This window comes from Leptidea sinapis, chromosome 9, assembly GCF_905404315.1.
Source record: "Leptidea sinapis chromosome 9, ilLepSina1.1, whole genome shotgun sequence".
Lineage (NCBI taxonomy): Eukaryota > Metazoa > Arthropoda > Insecta > Lepidoptera > Pieridae > Leptidea > Leptidea sinapis.
In genome coordinates, this window is record NC_066273.1 from 15823572 (window position 1) to 15829655 (window position 6084).

A 6084-nucleotide genomic window follows, 5' to 3' on the forward strand; every position below is an offset into this window, starting at 1 on the left:
TGCCTTTCGGCAAACGTCAATGACGTGCGGCTTAAAAGACAACCTGTGGTCAATTATAAGACCCAGGATCTTGGTTTCAGTGACCATCTTTATGCTTTCGCCGCCCATGGTGATCTGAATTGGTGTTAGTTTCAGTTTTTTGGTGATCACCATGGCGTTGGTTTTGTGTGGAGCAAATCGCAGCTTGTTGTCCAAGCCCCAGTCGTAGACCCGCCGGAGGACGGAGTTAGCGGTCCGCGCGATAGTCTCCGGAGAGGAGCCCGAGAAGACGAGCACTACGTCGTCGGCGAAGGCTTGCACGCGCAGGCCCTCTTCCTCGAGGGCGCCCAGCAACGGATCGATCAGGAGGTTCCAGAATATGGGCCCCCCAATCGATCCCTGAACGCACCCTTTGGTCGTGGGCCATACGCATTCGGCGCCCGCGTATCGAATAATGACCTCCCGGTCGTTGAGGTAGCTGCACACGGTGGAGTATAGGTTCCCCGGGCACTTCCTGGCGGCCAGCTGGTGTTTAATAGCTGGCCACCAGGCGCTGTCGAATGCCCCCTCTATGTCTAGAGACACCATCAAAACTACCCTCTTTGCCCTGACTTCAGCTCTAATGTGCTCGACCAAGGCAAAGAGGGCATCTTCAGTGCTTCGCTGTGGCATAAATCCGAATTGGGCCGGATTTAGCGTCGGCAGTACGTGCCACTTAATCCGACGTACCATCATCTTTTCCAAAGTCTTACCGTGGACTGACAAAAGTCCAATCGGACGGTAAGACTTTGGATGATGGTAGTCGGATTTTCCCGGTTTGGGAAGTGTCACGACTGCCGCACGCTTCCACGGCTTCGGGAAGTATCCCACAGCGAGGCACCTGTTGGCTATCTCTAGGAAGAGCCGCTCATCTGCCTCAATGCTCTTGGCACTGATGTCAGCTGTGAACGCGTCCAATCCAGGCGCTTTACGAGCGCTGAAATCGTGAACCGCCTCCCTGAGTTCCGCAAGGGTGAAGGGCGGATCGTCCTCTGTACAGGATAACTCGCACAGAGGGCGGTCCGCCTCTCTCCTTATTGCGGAATGTACGGGAGAGTCGTCCTCCACTCTATCGTCCGGGAAGAACGTAGCTGCAAGGAGTTCTGCACTTTGCTTGGGATCAAGAGTCACTCCGTCCCTCACAAGAAGTTTATCTTCTTGCTTTTTCGAGGTTTGACGGAGGACTCTGTAGATGCCGTCCCACAGGCTTTCGCCTGTTTGCGCGGTGCAGTACTCCTTCCAGCTATGGGTCTGTGCCGCTTCTGCGGCAGACTCATACTTTTCCCGGGCGTCGAGATACTGGCGGACGACGAATTCCCTCCTAATTGGGGCCGCGCAGCGGATGCGATTCTTCTTAGTAACCGCATCGCGCTTCAGGGCCCGAAGTTCGGAGGTCATCCACGGAGGTTCATATTTCAGTACTCGCTTCAGCTTTGGGATTGCGGTCTCACACGCTTGGCGAACCGCCTCCTGATACTCGAGGACAACGTTTTCGATGTCCTCGGGGGCGGTTACGGCCGACACTCTTTCCACTCGGATCTGGCGCTTTTGGAGCTGTAAGATTAGTTCCTTTCGGAACTTATCCCAGTCTGCCTTGCGTGTATTATATATCCGAGTGGTTGGTGCTGGGCCGGGTGCTTTTGCACGGCCAGCGCGGAGTCCTATTCTTAAAGCGTTGTGATCGGAACTGACCATGTCGGGGTCCACCCTCCAGGACTCCATCCTTGACAAGATACTTCGGCTGCACACCGTGATGTCGACTCTGCTTGTACAGAGCCGACCTCCCCGAACCACTTGGAATGTTGGCTCGGTACCGGTGTTGAGGATGTGCAGCTGGTTGTCGTCGAAGTATCCTGCCAATTCGGCTCCCCGGTGGTCCTCGTCTGCGCTTCCCCACCATGGGCTCCACGCATTGAAGTCACCTCCGATCACAACACTTAAAGTTCCCAACTTGGATCGGACGCTGGACAGACGTTCCAGGTATGGATCCAGGGGCTTATCCCCTTCCAGGTAGGCGGACACTATTCCAAGTGTCCAGTCGGAGAACTCTATGGTAATTGCTACTATGTTCTCCGACTGGAGGCTCGGGTCACACCTAACCTGGAGGTCTTTATCAAAGACCGCTATTGCGGCCTTTGCGGGATTGATCTTACTAATCCCCTGGTCCATCTGAAAGACGCGGACCCCCGGATACCGCTTCAAGGCACCTTGATTACCTGTGTAGGGTTCCTGCAGCAGTGCCAGGCTCACCTTCTGACTGACAGCTTCCGCCATCAGTTCATCGGTTGCCAATCGCTTCCGCTGCAGGTTTACCTGTATCATGTGCCTCGAAGCAGCATCCCTGGGCCCGCGACCACCTGGATTTATGACCGCGGTGCCCTCAGCAGTAACTCACGCCGAGGCGGGCAATGGCATCCCATTTCCGCCTCACCGGACAGTCGCCGCTGAATGCACCGTGATCCGTCTTGTCCAGCTTAGCGTGTCGACAGTTGACACAGCTGGGCGGCTCTCCCGTGACATAATCGGGGCATTCTGCTCTCACGTGTGGCCCCCCGCAGTGGCTGCAAAGGTCCGAAGACTCTTTGCAGTGGCGCCGCCCGTGTCCGAAGGCTAAACACTTCGAACACTGGATGAGCGGCGAGAAATCCTCCACCCTTGACCGTTTTAGATCGAGGTGGACGGACCCCCCGTCGACCATGCGGCGCCACAGCGGAGGGGCCACCCGCAAGACGAGATGCATGAGGTGCGGGTTGCGGCACCTTCGACGGAAGCATGCCTCCGCCGTTTGGTGGTCTTTATGGAGGCCAGTGAAGAGCTCCTTGTTCTGAGCTCTTAGGGCCGCTATGACCTCCTCATCCTTGAGGCAAGAGAGGACGTCCCTGATGATAATCATCGGGTTTTTCCCTCTCGCCTCTTGGAACTTGAGGCCCGAAGCAGCCCCGAGCCGCGTTTTCACGGCCTCCACCTCACCCTTTGTGCCGCATGTTAGCACCACCTTCCTATTCCGTACCATGCGTACGCTGTCTACTTTGGCGCCGGTCTTTGTTGCGTCAACGGCCTTTCTGATTTTGGTGACCACATTATCGCTCGTGTCTTCTGGTGACTCACTGGTCACCACAATCGAATGGCCGGACTTGACCGGTGCCTTAGCAGCCATCGCTGCGTAGGAAGGCAGCGCTTGAGTCCGTGCGGGCTCCTCTAGGAGCTTGGACGTTTTCGCTCCTAGGTTGCGCACCTCATCTAGCATCTTGACAGCTTCCTTGTGCATGCCTTTTAGTTCTTCAAGAAGGGGGCCCATTTTTGCAGCGGGTGGAGGGGGGAGCTTGATCTTACCCATTTCCGCGATAACATCAAATTCGACTACCCGGCGGAGTGCCTCCAACTCCTTACGCAACTCCGCCGTCTGTCCCCCAACATCGGCTTTCTCCAGCCGCTGCGTTAGAAGCACAATTTGCTCCGAATGTTTGGACTCCCTTCTTGCGACGTCCTCTGCGTGTTGTCGCTGTAAGTGCTCGACCTGCAGTAGGACGTCACGTCGCGCGCTATTTACTTGAAGGGTGGCCTCGTACAGATAATTGAGGCCATCCAACACTGTCGCCCTTATGGAGCCTTTCAAATTACCAGATTTCTCCAGTTCCCCATTCGCTCGCTGGTACACTCCGTTAGCAGTCTTCAACAGGGTCGCGGTCGGGCTCTCAGGTCCCCCGATTCTACCACAACGCCCCTCGGATGGCGGAGTACGGAAAGCCGCATCTGCTTCTCTTTGGAGCGCCTGCGCCAGGGTGCTACTTTCTGTCAGCCGAGAACCCGATCCCGCCCCAGACTCGCTCCCGGAGATGGAAGAACCCTCCTCCGCCTCAATTCGGCGACAGGGTACTACTTTGACCCTTCCGGGCTCCGAAGATGGCCGCCTCGCTGTCGCCGCGGAGATAGCTTCCCGATCAGTGTTTCGGAGCGTTCGTGTTGGTCTGCTCATAGACGACATAGTTGTGCTGGTGAAACGGCAGCAAAATTGGAGGTAATTTGCAATAAAAATATGAGAATATATATTAAATTATATACTACGTATCTATTCCTAATTAATCAGGGAACCTTTGGAGGTGGTTTTAGGGATTTTTTGAAGTTTTTGGGGGAGGGGGAGGTGGGAGGGGAAGTCTGTTGCGGCCAAACTGTTCCTCGTGAGAGTACAGACAGTTTGAGCCCAAACTCGGGGGGTCTAGGATAAGGGGGACGAAAGTTAAGGATTTTTTTGGGATTCTAGGGGAGGGGGAGGTCTGAGGGGAAATTTGTCGGGGCCAAACTGTTCCTTTTGAAAGGACAAACAGTTTGAGTCCAAACTCGGGGGGTATAGGATGAAGGGGACAAAAGTTAGGCCCTGAGGGGGTGAGGTCGAAAATTGGGGGGGGGGGGGGGGAAGGTTTCGGGAGGCGGCCTATGGAAGTGTTTTAAGGGTTTATTGGGATTTTAGGGGAGGGGGGGGTTGGAGGTTGATTCTGCCGATGCCGATCTGTTCCCCTTGAGGAGTGAAACAGTTCAAGCCCAAGCTCGGGGGGTCTAACTGTAGGGACTCCAAAGTTATCCTGATTTTTCTATTTTTTGTCAGTCTGTATGTGTGAAGGTAATGTCTAAAATTATTTAAAATTTAATATTATTTTATTTACTAAATCGTGTCACCCTTAGCCGCTTTTGAGGGGAATCTTCTAAATTCACAAAGTTTCACAAATTATCTGTAACATTCCGAAAACATTTTACTTATGTTTGGAGCCTTATTTATACTACTTGCGGTTAACTTAAAATTATGAAATTAGTGTCTTATAAAAGATGAAAGCTTAAATATTGTTTTTTTGTAATAATAGTTTAATAATTTATTGGGGTTCGGGCCCGAGGGTGTACCAAGTTAACCCTTCCTAATTTATAAAATTTTGAATTGAGAAGTTAAATTTTGAGCAATTGACTAAGGATTTTGAAATTTTAAAAAGCGATTATATATAATAAGAGTATTGTCCAGAAGGGACTTATTTTAATTTTTTGAAAAACAGGCAGAATTAGGGGTTGGAAGAAGTTACCAACTTAATTTTGCTGTTACTAACGGTAAAGGTTAACTTGGTAAATGATACAAAGTTTATAATAGCTATAAGAAAATTTTCAAAAAATTACTCTATGTAGGGTGATATGGTATGTTCCTTTTTCCGCCTTCTCACTTGTGCAGCTGCAGGGGTCCTGGAATACCGGTCTTTACCAAGATAGTTTTTTACAAGACTGGCCGCAGCAGATATTCCCGACGGCCTAGCTTCACGTGGCGGCGTCCGATTTGAATGCTCGAAACGGCAGCTTGTTTGGCGTCTTGAGGCCTATCCACCGACGTATCGCACGTTGAGCTATTCCTGCTGGATCCCCGACCTCGTGCCACACGGTTTGGTGTTTTTCGGGAATAACTTCGCCGCAGGTGATGGGAAAAATCCAGTTAGGGTATCACTAGATAGATCTCGGTGAGACCTAACGTTTCAAGCACTTAAAAGTGTATGTCACCGCTTTACTTTTGCGGTAAAATTCGTTTGAACGCTGCCTTTTTAAGGTTTAGGTGGTTTCCCCTAAATAACTTTTTTTCCCCACATAAGATTTTAAGGTGCGATGTGTCGTTTAATAGATCTTTTAACGGCGCATCTATTGGTGTATAGCACGTTGTGGGGCGGCTTCGTTTAATGGTAGCGAGGGCAACGCCCTGTTTCAGTATTTTCCGGTTTTCTCACGAACCCGTAGTCGGAAAAATCCAGAAGTAGGCTTTAAGTGTGCACCTCGCTAAGGCGCACCCAGCGCAATCCAGAAATCAATGTGGAATAGATCTCGTTTAGGCAGCGTTCGCACTTTTATATTCACTTTCTATGAAAAACACGGTTTTTACACTGTTTTACACACTTTTTTAAGACGGATCCAAACGAAATTTACACTATTGGATTCGCCGTCGCAAAACGCTTCGTTTGATATGTAACACTTATGAATTTGAAACAAAAAAACTATTTATTGGATTTTCCTTCTGCGGAGCAATACGATTTCGCTGCTTACTCT